The sequence below is a fragment of the Dendrobates tinctorius genome, unplaced genomic scaffold, assembly GCF_039654945.1.
Source record: "Dendrobates tinctorius isolate UK_male_01 unplaced genomic scaffold, ASM3965494v1 ptg000028l, whole genome shotgun sequence".
In the NCBI taxonomy this organism is placed as follows: Eukaryota; Metazoa; Chordata; class Amphibia; order Anura; family Dendrobatidae; genus Dendrobates; species Dendrobates tinctorius.
Window position 1 is genome coordinate 38121452 of NW_027361696.1, and position 21142 is coordinate 38142593.

At 49.2% G+C, this 21142-nt stretch overlaps 1 protein-coding gene across 1 annotated transcript in view; it reads right to left on the minus strand.

The window, feature by feature from the left end:
• LOC141084977 (myelin-associated glycoprotein-like) overlaps positions 1-6372 on the minus strand; it is a 38195-nt gene extending 31823 nt beyond the window's left edge. Inside the window, exon 1 of the mRNA XM_073569905.1 lies at positions 6335-6372. The gene's annotated coding sequence lies outside the window, so the exon portion shown is untranslated. The remainder of the gene's footprint in view (positions 1-6334) is intronic.
• Between the last annotated feature and the right edge of the window lie 14770 nt (positions 6373-21142).

Here is a 21142-nt window from a genome sequence, read left to right on the forward strand (position 1 = left end):
ATGTTGGGCATTAAATACAAATAATCTGAAGAGAGCAATGTGTAATAAAGGTAATCAATAACAGTGATTCAGAATATACATAATTCAATACATGCCATGGTGATGTTGGTGAAGTGACCAGCTGCACTGAGACTTGTGGTGGTGTAACAATGGGTGTCCTGGCTTTGAATAGAGGTGTCCGTGCAGCGGTATGCAGCACAAGTCGGTAGTGAGGTGAAGCGAGTCAATGGTGGCACAGGTGGAAATGACACCACTGACTGCTGCCCGTACCGATTATGCTGCATAGCCTGCAAGAAAGCATTGTTGCAGGCCTGCAGCACATTCAGCTGTTGCTCAGGACTAAGGTGTTCCGCCATGCCCTTTTCAATCTTACTAAAAAAATGGTGCGCTGGTCTGTTGAGGTCGGCCTCCAGACGATCAAGGCGCTGTTCGACAGAATTGAAGCGGTGTTCAAAGTGGTTAAAACCACGTTCCATGAGTGCAAAACCGCTTTCAACTCTGTCGGACAGCGACTTGAGGCTGGCATTAAAGGCCTCGCTCAAGTGCATAAATTCGGGCAAGACATTCCTGTCCAAGGCCCTCTGCTGCTGGTGGCTAGTGCCCGCATAACCAGTGGCAGAGACCTGGGACAGGGAAACCCCTGATGGCCCAGCTTCCTGGTCACCAGCTGTCTGTGTGGCTGACTGGCAAGGTGCTTCCTGGCTGTCGGTTGGCTGGGACGGGTCAGAGGACGTCCGAGGAAGGACCGCTCCAGGGCCAGGTTGCAGGGTGCTGCTCCAGGTGCTGTGGAAGAAAGGAAAATCATTACTACCATGCCTTTACAAGAAGCATCAGCTGTGGATTAGAAAAACACAGATTAATAAAAATAAAAACCCAAAATGTATAATACTTACGATCTGGTGGCAAGGACCTGTCTTAGGAACTGCAACGCGTGATAGTGACGGTATCTAGCTCTTGTCCTTGACGCAGATCCACTGCGAACCTGGCCCTCAGCACGAACATCACTGTTGAAGCGGTCCTTAATCGAGCGCCAACGTGTTCGGACTTTGTCCACTGTCACTACATGTCACTTGTGTTTTGGATGCACGACATATGCTATCACTAAACCCAACAGTGCCATCAAGGACAACAGTCACTGCGGCACAATACAGCAATACAATACTCAAAGCAGTCACTGTAGAGCCCGATGACACTGTTGGATTTCCTGCTAGAATATATCTAGCACGAAACCCAACAGTGACATCAAGGACAACCGCCACTGCGGCACAATACAGAGCAGGGAAATACTTACTAAACGCTTTTTTGGAGGATGCAGTGGCGCTGTCCCAGCCATCCATCAACGCTGTGGCCACCTCATTCCATAGCCGCCGGGTCACCACATTGTCCTTGTACAGCCGGTCACGGCTGTCCCACAATGGGGCACGCTCCTGGACCAGGCTGATGAGCTGCTCATTATCCAGGTAGACGTCTTCATCCCGTTGTGGAACCTAGACAAAACACATTCATTAGAATAATCAAATTTAAATTGAATAAAAAGTTACAAAAAAAAAAAGATAAGATGAAAAATAGAAGATAAAAAATAAAGAACATTACAATTCATTTGATACATACATATCCGTATGACCACCGGGACTTGGCTTCGCTGCTCCTGCTCTTTGCCCTCAGTAGTCCCGTCCGCAGAAGATGACGATGTCTTAAAAAAAAAAAAAACGTAAGAGATTTGGAGTAGCAGCAGATATACTTACCAGATGCCCGAAAATAATCACGTCACGGTCTGCTTGCGCCAATTCCTGCCGCGATGGGGAATATTCTGATTCCGAAGACATACTGCATGTACAAATAATAAAAATCATTAGTACATACACAATTTAAAAGGACAGGCATACGATGTAATAATACTCACATTCTTGACGCTGATAGAAGATGGGTTCGTTGGTGAATGTCTGCTCTCCAATCTGTCACTGTAGTTGTGGTACAGTGTTGGCAGACACCTCCTTTATATAGGCTTTTTTTGACTTTTGAATTTTAGAACTTGTCTAAATAGTGGACACCAAAAAAAACCGCAGCGCTAAAAAAACGCATACATGCGCATGCCAGTGCGCACGTATGCGCATCCATAGGCCATAATGGCCTTTTTTAGCACAAAACGTGCGCATACGTGCGCATGCGCTTTTTTGAAGTGGTTGGGTGGAGCAAAAAATGCAACATGTAGCGTCTGGAAAATAAAATCGCACACCACAAAAAAACGCAGCTCACGAAAAACGCATACGTGCGCATGCCAATGCGCACATATGCGCGACCATGTTAAATATAGGGGAAAAAAGCGCATGCGCACATATGCGTTTTTTTCAGCGCAAAAAAACGCAAATGTGAAACCAGCCTAATGACCCCAAAACAGATACATGACGTGTCAAAGTTTATCAAGTCCCGTTTGCAAAGAAAAAAATGGTTACAATTGATCATAGCTAAAATCATGAAAAGATTGCAGATCATCGAGATAAAACATTATATAAATATGACTAAAAAGTAAAAATAGAAATAAGTATGATTGTTATGCGTTTATCAGTTCGAAAAATAATATATAATATAGTGGTGTAAAGTGGATTTGAATTCCAAAGACTAAAATGAATGAATTGCTTAATAAAAAATATAGAGATATATATGTAATATTGTATGAAATTATAATAAGCTGAATTATAATATACATTCACTGGCCACTTTATTAGGTACACCATGCTAGTAAGGGGTTGGACCCCCTTTTGCCTTCAGAACTGCCTCAATTCTTCGTGGCAGAGATTCAACAAGGTGCTGGAAGCATTCCTCAGAGATTTTGGACCATATTGACATGATGGCATCACACAGTTGGCGCAGATTTGTCGGCTGCACATCCCTGATGCGAATCTCCCGTTCCACCACATCCCAAAGATGCTCTATTGGATTGAGATCTGGTGACTGAGGAGGCCATTTGAGTACAGTAAACTCATTGTCATGTTCAAGAAACCAATCTGAGATGATTCGAGCTTTATGACATGGCGCATTATCCTGCTGAAAGTAGCCATCAGATGTTGGGTACATTGTGGTCATAAAGGGATGGACATGGTCAGCAACAATACTCAGGTAGGCTGTGGCGTTGCAACGATGCTCAATTGGTACCAAGGGGCCCAAAGAGTGCCCAGAAAAAATTCCCCACACCATGACACCACCACCACCAGCCTGAACCGTTGATACAAGGCAGGATGGATCCATGCTTTCATGTTGTTTACGCCAAATTCTGACCCTACCATCCGAATGTCGCAGCAGAAATCGAGACTCATCAGACCAGGCAACGTTTTTCCAATCTTCTACTGTCCAATTTCGATGAGCTTGTGCAAATTGTAGCCTCAGTTTCCTGTTCTTAGCTGAGAGGAGTGGTACCCAGTGTGGTCTTCTGCTGCTGTAGCCCATCTGCCTCAAAGTTCGACGCACTGTGCGTTCAGAGATGCTCTTCTGCCTACCTTGGTTGTAACGGGTGGCAATTTGAGTCACTGTTGCCTTTCTATCAGCTCAAACCAGTCTGCCCATTCTCCTCTGACCTCTGGCATCAACATGGCATTTCCGGCCACAGAACTGCCGCTCACTGGATTTTTTTTCTTTTTCGGACCATTCTCTGTAAACCCTAGAGATGGTTGTGCGTGAAAATCCCAGTAGATCAGCAGTTTCTGAAATTCTCAGACCAGCCCTTCTGGCACCAACAATCATGCCACGTTCAAAGGCGCTCAAATCACCTTTCTTCCCCATACTGATGCTCGGTTTGAACTGCAGGAGATTGTCTTGACCATGTCTACATGCCTAAATGCACTGAGTTGCCGCCATGTGATTGGCTGATTAGAAATTAAGTCTTAACACACAGTTGGACAGGTGTACCTAATAAAGTGGCCAGTGAGTGTATGTGAGTGGTCAGTGATGCATTTCCTTATTTATTAGGACTTGAAGAAAAAATTTGAGATGAAACTTTTATTCAGTTTGGAAAGAGGCGTTTTTAATTCAGAGGGAATTTGCATTACATGAGCTCTGTGCTAGAATCACTGTGTGACGTAGCATCGGAGAATTTGTTCAGCTTGAAAGTCCCATTGGCTGAACTTCAATGATCTCTTTTTGTTGCAAGCGGGACTTGATGAAGTTTGACACGTCATGTGTCTGTTTGGGCACCATTATTTGAGTCTTCAACACTCTAAGTTTATCTGGATCATTTTCGTCAGCATAAGGTTTTATGTCCTGAGGAAGAAGCTGGTTGACTTCTAAATGCGTCGACAAATAAAAAACGGCATACCTTCCTGTGTGCACCTGGATTTGTCATTCCACCCACCAGCGATGTGGAATACCCACATTCTTCCTTAACTACTTTACAGCTGCAATTAATATGCACAGACAAGAAGCGTGTTATTGATCCTGCCCATCAAAGGGTGTCAATGGACTGTCATAATAGATGGGGGTCAGCTCAAGACCATTGGGTCTCTCATCACGATCCTCCAGTGAACACCTGCCCCTGACCGGCATTCATAGGAGATTGTGATTTTTGATACAATCAATCTTGACTTTTTCACATGAACTTTCTTTTTTAATTTAGGAACCCAGCAGAATTAGAATTCCTCCAGTGGCAGCCAGTAATTTAGAACAGGCTCCATACTGATGTGAGAATTTAGTGAAAAAAATCATGGGGAGCCCTTTAAGACCCAATATCCTTCGCTTTTCACTCAGTATATCAATAATGGAAATTTAAAAAAAAAAATTCTGGCAAAACCAAAATATTTGGGATTGAACTGGCACAAACATGTTGTCCAGTACGCTGCTTTTTATAGAGCTGGGAGAGAAAATAAAAACAAATTATACTCATTTGACCTATGATTTCACCTAATTGCTTCAGCTGCCTTTACTCATGGTACAGCTCCCCAGTCTTCTCTTCGTCATTGGATAATGTGGACAAGTGCCTCGTTAACATCAGATGAGGGCTTGCTACACATGTGACCAAAAGGGTTAGGAGTATCGAAGACCCACTTGGAGGACCACTGAGCTGCAGCATAAGGAGTCAGGAAAGGGTTTAGGACAGGAGTGAATGACAAGCTTTGAGTTGAACTTTTAGGTCCTGGAAAAATTTAAAAAATTGTGAACTATTAGCGCAGATCACAAAATAAAAAATGACACAGTGCTGAGGATTGTAGCAGCCAGAGAGTGGGTTCATGATGTCATGCGTTTTATTCACATCTTTTCTGAGCAGTCATAGGTATTTCAGGATTGAAATTCGAAACTCATTTATTCTCTGAGAACAAGAATCAGATTTTGTAGGAAAATTAATTCAAGTGGAAGAAGTCAAATTTCAAAAGATTTACTCATCTTTATTATCCTCTATTTACTATGCTCTGGAGTCTGTAGTCTATTCACTATGCTCTGGAGTCACTGTCCCTGCCTCCTGTCGAATTGAACATAAAGAGGAAGTCAGAGATCAGCTGCAGTCCAGACTTCCTCTTCGTGTTCGATTTGTCCAAAGGCGGGGGGACAGTGTCGCCAGCACTGATTGGGTGCCAGGGTCACACGTCACAACAATGGCACAGGAGCCACAGGGACAGCAAGTGCCAGAACCAGGGGAGCGACGCCAGCATGGAAGACGAGCATAAGCTTTATTATTTTATGGGGGCCAAACATTTTAATCAAGAAGGGGTTGTCCTAGTAGTGAACATCCCATTTAATCTGCCCTAAAAAAGAATTTGGGGAAATTTTCTCATCTCTACATATTAGTTATGAGAACATTAGAACAAAAAGATGAGCAGAATTTCAAAGAATCTGCATAGATTTTTTCAGTAGGTTGTAACCATGGGGTCATATCAGATCTAAAAAAAAATGAATACATCTACAGGATTTTTTTAAGATAAGCTTGACATTTAGGTAATATTGTTTGCAAGCATGCTATAAAAAAGGTTAGTGAGCAGAAAAAAGGCAAAATATGATTTTACACAATTTAACAAACGATATATAACATTCAAATTGATTTGCTCCCATATAATTAATCTGTAAGGTAGAGCCACTTCTCAAGTTCCTCCACTAGCAAAAGCTTGCCTGATAATGTATTCAAGTACAGTTTTCACAAATTCTTAATAGAAATCTTACATATATTACATTTTCAACAAGAAGAATGCCTCTTCTTGGAGAAAGAGGACATAAACTCTAGTGAGCATTGCATGGCTTATAAGCCTCCTTATATTGGCATGTCACTTTCCACAAGGAGAAACATTACTCCTTAGACCTTAATAGAAATCAGTAGTTAATGAAAATGATAAACAATTAAAGAATAATTACTTACACACTCAGTCCTTGAGGCACAAGTCCTTTGTCTTCATCGAGCATTTAAGGAAGTGATTCGGGTATTTCCTGAAATTTGCAATATCCTCTGTTGCACTAAATAAACAGTTGGTTTTCTGGAAATATTTCAATACATTTTGCATCAACATGTTGTAATTTTATATGCTGGATATTCTGCTCACCATATGTCTATTCAAAATTATTTCAAATTACTGTCTTAGAAAGTCTAATATCATCTTTGTTAAAGGGGTACTCCATTTTGCCAAACCGTAGTCTAGCTGCAGTGTCTTCTACAAATGCATAGGATATCACAATATCTTGACCTTTGGTATTTAGTAGAAAAAAGCATATTCATCCATATAAAATCAATTTATTTACAAACAGTAGGGTGCCATATTGTGTACCAGGCTGGAGTTAAAATAATACCCAACATGCTCATCTGACTCCTCACATCACCTCCGCTGACTTTGGGTCTTCCAGAGTTGAGGCTAGTCATTGGCCTTACATGGTCACTTGGAAGCCTACACACATTAGTGACATCAATGAAGTGTGTTGCCCTCACCAGAGCGGAGGACCATAATGCTTTTGTGGGAATGGGCCAAAGGAGTCAAGTGAAAGCCTTGGAAGTGAGAGTACATGTGTTTTACTCTTTCTCAACTTTTTCAAACTCCTTCCTCCCACTTGTTTAATATGCTTTTGCTTTAGAGTCTAGGGCACTTGTCCTCCAACCTTTCTGACCTTGAGAGCCACTTTCAGCTCTGAGAGAGGATCGAGAGCCACATCCAGGTCCCGCCCCCTTAGAATAGTGGCAACCAAAGCCTACGTTAAGGTTATAATGATAAATAAAAGCTTTTACACAGAAATCGCCCTGAAGCAGAATACCAAGATCCATGATTTCTGACAATACCCCCATACAGTATTTTCACATCAAGCACTCCAAACACACTGTCACCTCCAGCTTCAGGCACCTCCTCTGGCATGTAGCATCATCATGTCTCCAGCATACCATACTAAAATTATCTCTTAACTCCTAAGACCAGTGTTTGTGCATCCAGATCTGCACTTCTATGCAGAACTACTGACAAAATTCACCATTTTGAGAGGAGCTCTTCATACCTGTTTGCAGACAGCTGCAAGCTGCAATTCATGGAACCACAAGCCACATATGTCTCTCAAACAACAGGTTCGGGACCTCTGGTCTAGAGGGATCTAAGAGCATAATAAATGGCAATCAGGGCACTTTTTATTCTGAACCAATATACAGGGTGGTCCAAAAGTAGGTGGACAGTATGTGTAATAGGGTTATGAAGGGGGAGATTTATCCATCATGGTGTAAAGTGAAACTGACTCAGTTGCCTTTAGCAACCAATCAGATTCCACTTTTCATTCTTCACAGACTCTTTGGAAAAAGGAAGGTGGAATCTGATTGGTTGCTAAGGGCAACTGAGTCAGTTTCACAGATCCAGTTTTCACAGAAAAATTTCCCCCAAATCTGTTTTCTTTTCAGATAATTCAGATAACCCATAATGGCAAATAATTTAAATACAGATCAAAGAAAATGGATTTTAAAAGAGTATTGGAAATCTCAAAATGCTGAAACAATTAGAGCAAATTGGGTTGAAACATTTGGTACTCAAACCTCAAAGAGACAAACCATTTACTGCATTTGTGACAAATTCGATGCCACTGGCTTAGTGCTCCAAAAACTGGTCGACCCAAATCAGCCTGTACAGAAAATAATAAACAACTTGTTGCTGAAATATTTGTTCAAAGTCCAAAAAAGTCCACCAGAAGAGTCTCTTTAGAATTGGGAATTTCCCGAGCTTCCATCATGCGAATCCTGAAAACTATTGGGTGGAAAGCTTATCGTCCACTTCTAATCATCTAATTCATGGTTTATTGGAGGATGATCCAGACAGGCGGCTGCAATTTAGTGAGATTATGCTTAACGAAGCTGAAGAAAGTCCAGTAATTTTAGATAACATTATGTGAAGTGATGAAGCTTCTTTCAAATTATCTGGCCATATTAACAGACATAATTGTATTGAATGGTATAATGAGAACATGCATTTAACATTAGAGCAACAACTAATTGAGCCTGGTGTCAATGTTTGGGGTGGTACTTCACGTTTTGGTGTTTTTGGACCATTTTTTTTGATGGAACAGTCACAGGAGGTAGGTATCTTGAAATTCTAACGAATCAAGTTGTTCCCCAGTTACAGCAACAGCCTAATTCAAATGACCTTTATTTCCAAAAAGATGGGACCTCTCCACATTATTCAAGAGTAGTCCGCGAGTATCTTGATGAAACATCTGCTAATAAATGGATTGGCTGAAGAGGCCCACTTGATTGGCCGACACGTTCACCAGACTTAACCCCAATGGATTTTTTCTTTTGGGGAGTACTCAAGGACATAGTCTATAGTCGAAAACCAAAAAGTGTCAGTGATTTGAAAAATGACATAAAAGATGCATTTCAAGAAATTAATACCCAAAGAGACTTGTGCAAAAATGTTTGTCGAAGCGTAAGAGGCAAACTTCAAAGCTGTGCAAATTGTGATGGAAAACAGTTTGAGCACCTGCGTTGATAAAATTTAACGGCTTTTGTATTATTGTTAAGGATAAAATTTAATTGTCAATGTTATGCTTGTGTTAGTAAATATTACTTTACATATAAATCAAAATAAATGTTATTATTTTCTGTCCACCTACTTTTGGGCCACCCTGTATTAAGACCAATTCGAATCTCCCTGCCGATTTGAGTGAACCTTACCAAAATGAATTTCAGGAGATTCACTCATCTCTATTGATTAGCTGAACTTAGTCTAAATAGTGACTCACATTTCATCAACTTCAACTGTTTTCAATGCAGTATTTGGACATGCCAGGAACACAAAAGCTAAATATGCTCTACAACTTCATATGTCCTATAAGGGTTAATCAGGATCATCAGAACAGCAACTTACTCTAAACAACACATTATGTTAATTTCTTTATATTCTGTAGCCTTCTGAAAAAGTTTTAGGCAGAAAAAAAAAATGCTGCAAAATGTGAATGTTTAAAAAAAAAATAAAAGTTTTAATAATTTATTATTATCGATTACAAATCGAAAGTAATGAACAAATGAGAACTCTAAAAATATTTGGTGTGACCATTATTTGCCTTCATCACTTCTTCTTGTAACTTACACAAAGTTTTTCATGGAACTTAGCAGGGACATTGCTCCAAACATCTTGGAGAACAAACTCAGATCTTCTATGTATGAGATTTGTGGATATCAGTCATATAAAAAAATGCTATTAACTTGCAGATATGGGGTTAATCTGCAGGTTAAAAGCATTCTGAATGCTAAATTAACTTTATTCTTCCTATCAGTCTCAGGCTTTCAGTCATCATAGAATCATAGAATTCTGGAATGCTAGAATTGGAAGGGGTCATCATGTCCAACCCATTGCTCAGTGAAAGATTCACTAAATCATCTCAAACAGATGTGTGTCCAGCCTTTGTTTGAAGACTTCCATTAAAAGAGAACTCATCACCTCATTCACTAGTCATAGGGAAGTGGTCAGTGTGGATTCAGTGCATAGTGACTGTAAGCTGCATCCATGCCTCTGGTACTGACTGACAGCAAGCTCTAATGCCGAGCCGGCTCTTAGTCATTACCAGGGTCATTGTTACAGCTGCCATTCACTATACACGGAGACATGACGGCGCCGGCACTGTCCCATGTTATTCTTGAAAATCCGAGGCTGCCTTGAGGAACAAAGATTATTTCCTCCAGGCAGTGGGGCTCTCCGTATGGGAGCCATGCAGTTTCAGAACGCTAATTAATCTGAAGATAAGCTCCATATCTGCAGGTTACTAGCGTTTTTGCTTGACAGGTTCCCTTTAATAAGTTTTACCCATAATAACAACACAATGCAAAGAGTATAAAGTAATGTGCCATCTAGAAATTCATTCTATTTGCTTGGTTTAAGTTTAGTCTTTAAAGAAATATAAGAATTAATTCATACACAATGTATCCTTAAACCTTTTGAAAGCCAATAGACTTAAGATATTCTAAAAACAGTGATGGCTCAGTATTACAGCTAGATTTCAAAGAAAACTAGATGTGTATTTCCTGAAGGAAGTACAGATAGTGGTTTGAAATGGTGCTCGGGCTGCCCCGGCAAGACTTTCAACTCAGGATTCGTTTTAACTGTGAGTGCCTCTCAGGGGCCACTTTGGCCTCAGGGTCTGATTTGGTGGGTGGGGCCCCTCAGGATCTGATTCCTTGGCCTGGGCTCCTCAGGGCTTGAATTGTTGGTGGGGATCCCTCAGGCTCCGATTTTGTGGGTGTGGCCCCTCAGGGCCCCCTTGGAGGTCGGTGCGGCTCAGCCTCCGATTTGGAGGTCGGGGTCGATCAGCCTCCGATTTGGAGGACGGTTTGGCTCAGCCTCCGATTTGGAGGCCGGGGTGGCTCAGCCTCCGAATTGGAGGCCGGGGTCGATCAGCCTCCGATTTGGAGGCCGGGGTGGCTCAGCCTCCGATTTGGAGGCCGGGGTGGCTCAGCCTCCAATTGGGAGGCCGGGGTGGCTCAGCCTCCGATTTGGAGGCCCGGGTGGCTCAGCCTCCGATTTGGAGACCGGGGGTCGATCAGCCTCCGATTTGGAGGCCGGGGTGGCTCAGCCTCCGATTTGGAGGCCGGGGTGGCTCAGCCTCCGATTTGGAGGCCGGGGTGGCTCAGCCTCCGATTTGGAGGCCGGGGTGGCTCAGCCTCCGATTTGGAGGCCGGGGTGGCTCAGCCTCCGATTTGGAGGCCGGGGTCGATCAGCCTCCGATTTGGAGGCCGGGGTCGATCAGCCTCCGATTTGGAGGCAGGGGTCGATCAGCCTCCGATTTGGAGGCCGGGGTGGCTCAGCCTCCGATTTGGAGGCCGTGGTGGCTCAGCCTTTGATTTGGAGGCCAGGGTGGCTCAGACTCCGATTTTGATGCCGGGTTCAATCAGCCTCCGATTTGGAGCCTGGGGTCACTCAGCTTTCGATTTGGCACGCCGGCCCTTTAAGAATCACTTTGGCGCGTCGGCCCTTTAAGAGCCAGTTTGGCTCACTGGGCTTCTAAATCCACTTTGGTGCACATTCTCTCTCAGGGGCATGCGTCATGTGATGAAGCTGCCCCATGTCTTAATATAGCAAAATTTTCCCATTGAAATGCATTGAGAATGCATTCCAATGGCGAGAAAAAAATGTTTCAAATGCAAATTGCTCAAAAGCTACAAATCCGATTGACACGAAAAATACTTAGCACACCTCTAGTGGACGGTGGCTTCGAAACGACGCCTCAACGGAGTCTGTGCGTGTAGCGGTTCGGGCCGCATTAATTGCGGAAATCAACTGAATAAAGATAACAAAATTAACACTAGATGTGTATTTCCTGAAGGAAGTACAGATAGTGGTTTGAAATGGTGCCTGGGCTGCCCCTTTAAGAGAGACTTGGCTGCTGCCCCTGCAAGACTTTCAACTCAGTATCCGTTTTAAATGTGGGTGCCTCTCAGGGGCCACTTTGGCCTCAGGGTCTGATTTGGTGGGTGGGGCCCCTCAGGATCCGATTCGGTGGCCTGGGCTCCTCAGGATTTGAATTAGTGGCCGGGATTCCTCAGGGTCCAATTTTGTGGGTGGGGCCCCTCAGGGTCTGATTTTGTGGGTGTGGCCTCTCAGGGTCCGATTTTGTGGGTGTGGACCCTCAGGGTCCGATTTTGTGGGTGGGTCCCCTCAGGGTCCGATTTTATGGGTGGGGCCCCTCAGGGTCCGATTTTGTGGGTGGGGCCCCTCATGGTCTGATTTTGTGGGTGGGGCCCCTCAGGGTACGATTTTGTGGCCGGGGCCCCTCAGGGTACGATTTTATGGCCGGGGCCCCTCAGGGTCTGATTTTATGGCCGGGGCCCCTCAGGGTCTGATTTTGTGGGTGGGGCCCCTCAGGGCCTGATTTTGTGGCCAGGACCCCTCAGGGTCCGATTTTGTGGCCGGGGCCCCTCAGGGTCCGATTTTGTGGCCGGGGCCCCTCATGGTCCGATTTAGTGGCGATTTTCTTGGTTGGACCCCTCAGGGTCCGATTTTGAGGGTGGGGCCCCTCAGGGTCCGATTTTGTGGGTGGGGCCCCTCAGGGTCCGATTTTGAGGGCGGGGCCCCTCAGGGTCCGATTTTGTGGGCGGGGACCCTCAGGGTCCGATTTGGTGGGCAGGGCCACTCAGGGTCCAATTTTGTGGGTGGGGCCCCTCTGGGTTCGATTTTGTGGCCGGGGTCTCTCAGGGTCCGATATTGTGGCCGGGGACCCTCAGGGTCCGATTTTGTGGTTGGGGTCCCTCAGGGTCCGATTTTGTGGTTGGGGCCCCTCAGAGTCCAGTTTTGTGGTTGGGGGCCCTCAGGGTCCGATTTTGTGGCGGGGCCCCTCAGGGTCTGATTTTGTGGTTGGGGGCCCTCAGGGTCCGATTTTGTGGCCGGCGCCCCTCAGGGTCTGATTTCGTGGCTGGGGCCCCTCAGGGTCCGATTTTGTGGTTGGGGCCCCTCAGTGTCCGATTTTGTGGCCGGGGCCCCTCAGGGTCCGATTTTGTGGTTGGGGTCGCTCAGCGTCTGATTTTGTGACTGGGGCCCCTCAGGGTCTGATTTTGTGGTTGGTACCCCTCAGGGTCTGATTTTGTGGCCGGCACCCCGCAGGGTCCGATTTTGTGGCCGGGGCCCCTCAGGGTCCGATTTTGTGGCCGGGGCCTCTCAAGGTCCGATTTTGTGGCCGGGGCCCCTCAGGGTCCGATTTTGTGGCCGGGGTCTCTCAGGGTCCGATTTTGTGGTTGGGGCCCCTCAGGGTCCGATTTTGTGGTTGGGGGCCCTCACGGTCCGATTTTGAGTCCGGGGCCCCTCAGGGTCTGATTTCGTGGTTGGGACCCCTCAGGGTCCGATTTTGTGGCCGGGGCCCCTCAGGTTCCAATTTTGTGGCCGGGGCCCCTCAGGGTCCGATTTTGTGGGTGGGGCCCCTCAGTGTCCGATTTTGTGGCTGGGGCCCGTCAAGGTCCGATTTTGTTGGTTGGGCCCCTCAGGATCCGATTTTGAGGGTGGGGCCCCTCAGGGTTCGATTTTGTGGCCTGGGCCCCTCAGGGTCCGATTTTGTGGTTGGGGCCCCTCAGGGTCTGATTTTGTGGCCGGGTCTACTCAGGGTCCGATTTTGAGGGTGGGGCCCCTTAGGGTCCTATTTTGTGGTTGGGGGCCCTCAGGGTCTGATTTTGTGGGTGGGGCCCTTTAGAGTCCGATTTGGTTGGCGGAGCCCCTCAGGGTCTGATTTGGTGGGCGGGGCCTCTCAGGGTCCGATTTTTGAGGGAGGGGCCCCTCAGGGTCCGATTTTGTGGCCGGGGCCCCTCAGGGTCCGATTTTGGGGTTGGGGCCCCTCAGGGTCCGATTTTGTGGTTGGGGCGCTCAGGGTCCAATTTTGTGGGTGGGGCCCCTCTGGGTTCGATTTTGTGGCCGGGGTCTCTCAGGGTCCGATTTTGTGGCCGGGGCCCCTCAGGGTCCAATTTTGTGGGTGGGGCCCCTCAGGGTCCGATTTTGTGGGTGGGGCCTTCAGGGTCCGATTTTGTGGGTGGGGCTCCTCAGGGTCCAATTTGGTGGGCGGGGCCACTCTGGGTCTGATTTGGTGGGCGAGGCCACTCTGGGTCCGATTTCGTGGGCGGGGCAACTCTGGGTCCGATTTGGATGCCAGGGTTGCTCAGCCTCCTTTTTGTAGGCCAGGGTCTATCAGCCTCCGATTTGGAGCCTTGGGTCACTCAGCTTTCGATTTGGCACGCCGGCCCTTTAAGACTCATTTTGGTGCGCCGGCTCTTTAAGAATCACTTTGGCGCGTCGGTCCTTTAAGAGCCAGGGTGGCTTACTGGGCTTCTAAATCCACTTTGGCGCACACATTCTCTCTCAGGGGCATGCGTCATGTGATGAAGCTAGATTTGCATTTGTGCCGTGGGTTTAGCTTTAAGAGCTGATATTATGTGGCAAAAGCTCTGTTCTGGAGATGTCATGTGACGTTCGTAGGCGTTGGCATAGTAACTGGGTCTGCCTGCGCATATCAATGAGCTCAACTGCCATTTCAATCGCCTCAGGGCACGTTTTAAGCTTCCCATTGAAAAGCATTGACACAGTGCATTCCAATGACGGGAAAAAAAATTTTCAAACGCAAATTGCGCAAAAACTACAAATCCGATCGACACGAAAAATACTTAGCACACCTCTCATGGACGCTGGCTTCGAAACGACACCTCAACGGAGTCTGTGCGTGTAGCGGTTCGGGCCGCATTAATTGCGGAAATCAACTTAATAATAATAAGAAGAATAAGTTAGCAGCGTTCGGATTACAATATAGTGGTTTTTTCAAACCACTATAACTAGATGTGTATTTCCTGAAGGAAGTACAGATAGTGGTTTGAAATGGTGCCCGGGCTGCCCCTTTAAGAGAGACTTGCCTGCTGCCCCTGCAAGACTTTCAACTCAGGATCCATTTTAACTGTGAGTGCCTCTCAGAGGCCACTTTGGCCTCAGGGTCTGATTTGGTGGGTGGGGCCCCTCAGGATCCGATTCCTTGGCCTGGGCGCCTCAGGGCTTGAATTGTTGGCGGGGATCTCTCAGGCTCCGATTTTGTGGGTGTGGCCCCTCAGGGTCCGATTTTGTGGGTGGGGCCCCTCAGGTTCCGATTTTGTGAGTGGGGCCCCTCAGGGTCCGTTTTTGTGGCCGGGGCCCCTCAGGGTCTGATTTTGTGGCCGGATCCCCTCAGGGTCCGATTTTCTGGCCGTGGCCCCTCAGGGTCCGATTATGTGGGTTGGGCCCCTCAGGGTCCGATTTTGTGGCCGGGGCCCCTCAGGGTTCGATTTTGTGGCCAGGGTCCCTCAGGGTCTGATTTTGTGGTTGGGACCAATCAGTGTCCGATTTTGTGGTTGGGGCCCCTCAGGGTCAGATTTTGTGGGTTGGGCCCCTTAGGGTCTGATTTTGTGGGCGGAGACCCTCTGGGTCCGATTTGGTGGGCGGGGCCACTCTGGGTCCGATTTAGTGGGCGGGGCCCCTCAGGGTCCGGTTTGGTGGGCAGGGCCTCTCTGGGTCCGATTTGGTTGGCGGGGCCACTTGGTAAGATTTTGTGGGCGGGGCCACTCTGGGTAAGATTTGGAGGCCGGGGTCGATGAGCTTCCGATTTGGAGGCCGAGGTCAAAGAGCCTCCGATTTGGAGGCCGGGGTGGCTCAGCCTCCGATTTGGAGGCCGGGGTGGCTCAGCCTCCGATTTGGAGGCCGGGGTGGCTCAGCCTCCGATTTGGAGGCCGGAGTGGCTCAGCCTCCGATTTGGAGGCCGGGGTCGATCAGCCTCCGATTTGGAGGCCGGGGTGGCTCAGCCTCCGATTTGGAGGCCGGGGTGGCTCAGCCTCCGATTTGGAGGCCGGGGTCGATCAGCCTCCGATTTGGAGGCCGGGGTCGATCAGCCTCCGATTTGGAGGCCGGGGTCGATCAGCCTCCCATTTGGAGGCCGGGGTGGCTCAGCCTCCAATTTGGAGGCCGGGGTGGCTCAGCCTCCCATTTGGAGGCCGGGGTGGCTCAGCCTCCCATTTGGAGGCCGGGGTCGATCAGCCTCCGATTTGGAGACAGGGGTGGCTCAGCCTCCGATTTGGAGGCAGGGGTGGCTCAGCCTCCGATTTGGAGGCCGGGGTGGCTCAGCCTCCGATTTGGAGGCCGGGGTGGCTCAGCCTCCGATTTGGAGGCCGAGGTCGATCAGCCTCCCATTTGGAGGCCGGGGTCGATCAGCCTCCCATTTGGAGCCTGTGGTCACTCAGCTTTCGATTTGGCGTGTTGGCCCTTTAAGACTCATTTCGGTGCGCCGGCCCTTTAACAGTCACTATTGCACTTCGGCCCTTTAAGAGCCAGTTTGGCTCACTGGGCTTCTAAATACACTTTGGCGCACATTCTCTCTCAGGGGCATGTGTCATGTGATGAAGCTAGATTTGCATTTGTGCTGTGGGTTTCGCTTTAAGAGCTGATATTATGTGGCAGAAGCTCTGTTCTGGAGATGTCATGTGACGTTCGTAGGCGTTGGCATAGTAACTGGTTCTGCCTGCGCATATCAATGAGCTCAACTGCCATTTCAATTGCCTCAGGGCACGTTTTGCCATTTCCCCATTCAAATGCATTGGAGACAGTGCATTCCAATGACGGGAAAAAAAAATTTCGAACGCAAATTGCGCAAAAACTACAAATCTGATCGACACGAAAAATACTTAGCACACCTCTCATGGACGCTGACTTCGAAACGACACCTCAACGGAGTCTGTGCGTGTAGCGGTTCGGGCTGTATTAATTGCGGAAATCAACTTAATAATAATAATAAGAAGAAGAAGTTAGCAGCGCTCGGATTACAATATAGTGGTTTTTTCAAACCACTATAACTAGATGTGTATTTCTTGAAGGAAGTACATATAGTGGTTTGAAATCGTACCCGGCTGCCCCTTTAAGAGAGACTTGCCTGCTGCACCTGCAAGACTTTCAACTCAGGATCCGTTTTAACTATGAGTGCCTCTCAGGGGCCACTTTGGCCTCAGGGTCTGATTTGGTGGGTGGGGCTCCTCAGGATCTGATTCCTTGACCTGGGCTCCTCAGGGCTTGAATTGTTGGCCGGGATCCCTCAGGCTCCTATTTTGTGGGTGTGGCCCCTCAGGGTCCAATTTTGTGGGTGTGGCACCTCAGGGTCAGATTTTGTGGGTGTGGCCCCTCAGGGTCCGATTTTGTGGGTGTGGCCCCTCAGGGTCCGATATTGTGAGTGGGGCCCCTCAGGGTCCGATTTTGTGGTTGGGGCCCCTCAGGGTCCGTTTTTGTGGGTTGGGCCCCTCAGGGTCCGATTTTGTGGGTTGGGCCCCTGAGGGTCCGATTTTGTGTCCGGGGCCCCTGAGGGTCCGATTTGGTGGGCGGGGCCCCTCAGGGTCCGATTTGGTGGACGGGGCCCCTCAGGGTCCGATTTGGCGGGCGGGGCCTCTCAGGGTCCGATTTGGTGGGCGGGGCCCCTCAGGGTCCAATTTGGTGGGCGGGGCCCCTCAGGGTCCGATTTTCTGGCTGGGGCCTTTCAGGGTCCGATTTTGTGGGTTGGGCCCCTCAGGGTCCGATTTTCTGGCCGGGGCCCCTCAGGGTCTAATTTTGTGTCCGGGGCTCCCAGGGTCCGATTTTGTGGTTGGGACCCCTCAGGGTCCGATTTTGTGGTTGGGGCTCCTCAGGGTCCGATTTTGTGGCCGGGGCCCCTCAGGGTCCGATTTTGTGGCTGGGGCCCATCAGGGTCCGATTTTGTGGCTGAGGCCCCTCAGGGTCCGATTTTGTTGGGGCCCCTCAGGGTCTGATTTTGTGGCAGGGGTCAATCAGCCTCCGATCTTGAGGCCGGAGTGGCTCAGCCTCCGATTTGGAGGCCGGGGTCGATCAGCCTTCGATTTGGAGGCCGGGGTCGATCAGCCTCCGATTTGGATGCCGGGGTGGCTCAGCCTCCGATTTGGAGCCTGGGGTCACTCAGCTTTCGATTTGGCGTGTCGGCCCTTTAACAATCACTGTGGCGCGTCGGCCCTTTAAGAGCTAGTTTGGCTCACTGGGCTTCTTCTAAATCCACTATGGCGGACATTCTTTCTCAGGGGCATGTGTCATGTGATGAAGCTAGATTTGCATTTGTGCTGTGGGTTTCGCTTTAAGAGCTGATATTATGTGGCAGAAGCTCTGTCTTGGGGACGTCATGTGATGTTCGTAGGCGTTGGCATAGTAACTGGGTCTGCCTGCGCATATCAATGAGCTCAACTGCCATTTCAATCGCCTCAGGGCACGTTTTGCCATTTTCCATTGAAAAGCATTGGAGACAGTGCATTCCAATGACGGGAAAAAAAATTTTCAAACGAAAATTGCGCAAAAACTACAAATCCGATCGACACGAAAAATACTTAGCACACCTCTCATGGACGCTGGCTTCGAAACGACACCTCAACGGAGTCTGTGCGTGTAGCGGTTCGTGCTGTATTAATTGCGGAAATCAACTTAATAATAATAAGAAGAACTAGATGTGTATTTCCTGAAGGAAGTACAGATAGTGGTTTGAAATCATACCCGGCTGTCCCTTTAAGAGAGACTTGCCTGCTGCACCTGCAAGACTTTCAACTCAGGATCCGTTTTAACTGTGAGTGCCTCTCAGGGGCCACTTTGGCCTCAGGGTCTGATTTGGTGGGTGGGGCTCCTCAGGATCTGATTCCTTGACCTGGGCTCCTCAGGGCTTGAATTGTTGGCCGGGATCCCTCAGGCTCCTATTTTGTGGGTGTGGCCCCACAGGGTCCGATTTTGTGGGTGTGGCCCCTCAGGGTCAGATTTTGTGGGTGTGGCCCCTCAGGGTCCGATTTTGTGGGTGTGGCCCCTCAGGGTCCGATATTGTGAATGGGGCCCCTCAGGGTCCGATTTGGTGGGCGGGGCCCCTCAGGGTCCGATTTGGTGGGCGGGGCCCCTCAGGGTCCGATTTGGTGGGCAGGGCCGCTCAGGGTCCGGCTTTTTGGGTGGGGACCCTCAGGGTCCAATTTTGTGGGTGGGGCCCCTCAGGGTTTGATTTTGTGGCCGGGGTCTCTCAGGGTCTGATTTTGTGGCCGAGGCCCCTCAGGGTCCGATTTTGTGGCCGGGGCCACTCAGGGTCCGATTTTGTGGTTGGGCCCCTCAGGGTCCAATTTTGTGGTTGAGGCCCCTCAGGGTCCGGTTTTGTGGTTGGGGCCTCTCAGGGTCCGATTTTGTGGATGGGGCCCTCAGGGTCCGATTTTGTGGCCGGCGCCCCTCAGGGTCCGATTTCGTGGCCGGGGCCCCTCAGGGTCCGATTTTGTGGTTGGGGCCCCTCAGGGTCCGATTTTGTGGCCGGGTCCACTCAGGGTCTGATTTTGTGGGTGGGGCCCCTTAGGGTCTGCTTTTGTGGGTGGAGCCCCCTGGGCGGGGCCCCTCGGGGTCTGATTTGGTGGGCGGGGCTCCTCAGGGTCCGATTTGGTGGGCATGGCCTCTCGGTCCGATTTAGTGGGCAGAGCCCCTCAGGGTCCGATTTGGTGGTCGGGGCCCCTCAGGGTCCGATTTGGTGGGCGGGGTCACTCTGGGTCCGATTTGGTGGACGGAGCTCCTCAGGGTCCGATTTGGTGGGCAGGGCCCCTCTGGGTCCGATTTGGTGGGTGGGGCCACTCTGAGTCTGATTTGGTGGGCGGGGCCCCTCAGTGTCCGATTTGGTGGGCTGTGCCACTCTGGGTCCGTTTTTGGTGGGCAGGGCCACTCTGGGTCCGATTTGGAGGCCAGGGTGGCTCAGCCTCCGATTTGGAGGCCGGGGTGGCTCAGCCTCCGATTTGGAGCCTGGGGTCACTCAGCTTTCAATTTGGCACGTCGGCCCTTTAAGACTCATTTCGGTGCACCGGCCCTTTAAGAATCACTTTGGCGCTTCGGCCCTTTAAGAGCCAGTTTGGCTCACTGGGCTTCTAAATACACTTTGGCGCACATTCTCTTTCAGGGGCATGCGTCATGTGATGAAGCTAGATTTGCATTTGTGCTGTGGGTTTCGCTTTAAGAGCTGATATTATGTCGCAGAAGCTCTGTCCTTGGGGCGTCATGTGACGTTCGTAGGCGTTGGCATAGTAACTGGGTCTGCCTGTGCATATCAATGAGCTCAACTGCCATTTCAATTGCCTCAGGGCATGTTTTGTCTATGGCAAAATTTCCCCATTCAAATGCATTGAGACAGTGCATTCCAATGACGGGAAAAAAAATTTTCTAACGCAAATTGCGCAAAAACTACAAATCCGATCGACATGAAAAATACTTAGCACACCTCTCATGGACGCTGGCTTCGAAACGACACCTCAACGGAGTCTGTGCGTGTAGCGGTTCGGGCCGCATTAATTGCGGAAATCAACTGGAAAATAATAAGATGAAAAACTAGATGTGTATTTCCTGAAGGAAGTACAGATAGTGCTTTGAAATGGAGCCCGGGCTGCCCCTTTAAGAGAGACTTGCCTGCTGCCCCTGCAAGACTTTCAACTAAGGATCCGTTTTAACTGTGGGTGCCTCTCAGAGACCACTTTGGCCTTTGAGGCCCCTCAGGGTCTGATTTGGTGGGTTGGGCCCCTCAGGGTCCGATTCTGTGGCCTGGACTTCTCAGGGCTTGAATTGGTGGACGGGATCCCTCAGGGTCTGATTTTGTGGCTGGGGCCCCTCAGGGTCTGATTTTGTGGCCGAGGTCTCTCAGGGTCCGATTTTGTGGCCGGGGGCCTTTCAGGGTCTGGATTTGTGGGTGGGGCCCCTCAGGGTCCGATATTGTGGCTGGGGCCCCTCAGGGTCTGACTTTGTGGCTGGGGCCCCTCAGGGTCTGATTTTGAGGGTGGGGCCCCTCAGGGTCTAATTTGGTGGGTGGGGCCCTCAGGGTCCGATTTTGTGGGTGGGGCCCCTCAGGGTCCGATTTTGTGGCTGGGGCCCCTCAGGGTCTGATTTTGTGGCTGGGGCCCCTCAGGGTCTGATTCTGTGGGTGGGGCCCCTCAGGGTCCGATTTTGTGACCGGGGACCCTCAGTGTCTGATTTTGTGGCCGGGGTCTCTCAGGGTCCAATTTTGTGGCCGGGGCCCCTCAGGGTCTGGATTTGTGGGTGGGTCCCCTGAGGGTCCCATTTTGTGGCTGGGATCCCTCAGGGTCTGATTTTGTGGGTGGGGCCACTCAGGGTCCGATTTTGTGACCGGGGCCCCTTAGGGTCTGATTTTGTGACTGGGGCCCCTCTGGGTTCGATTTTGTGGCCGG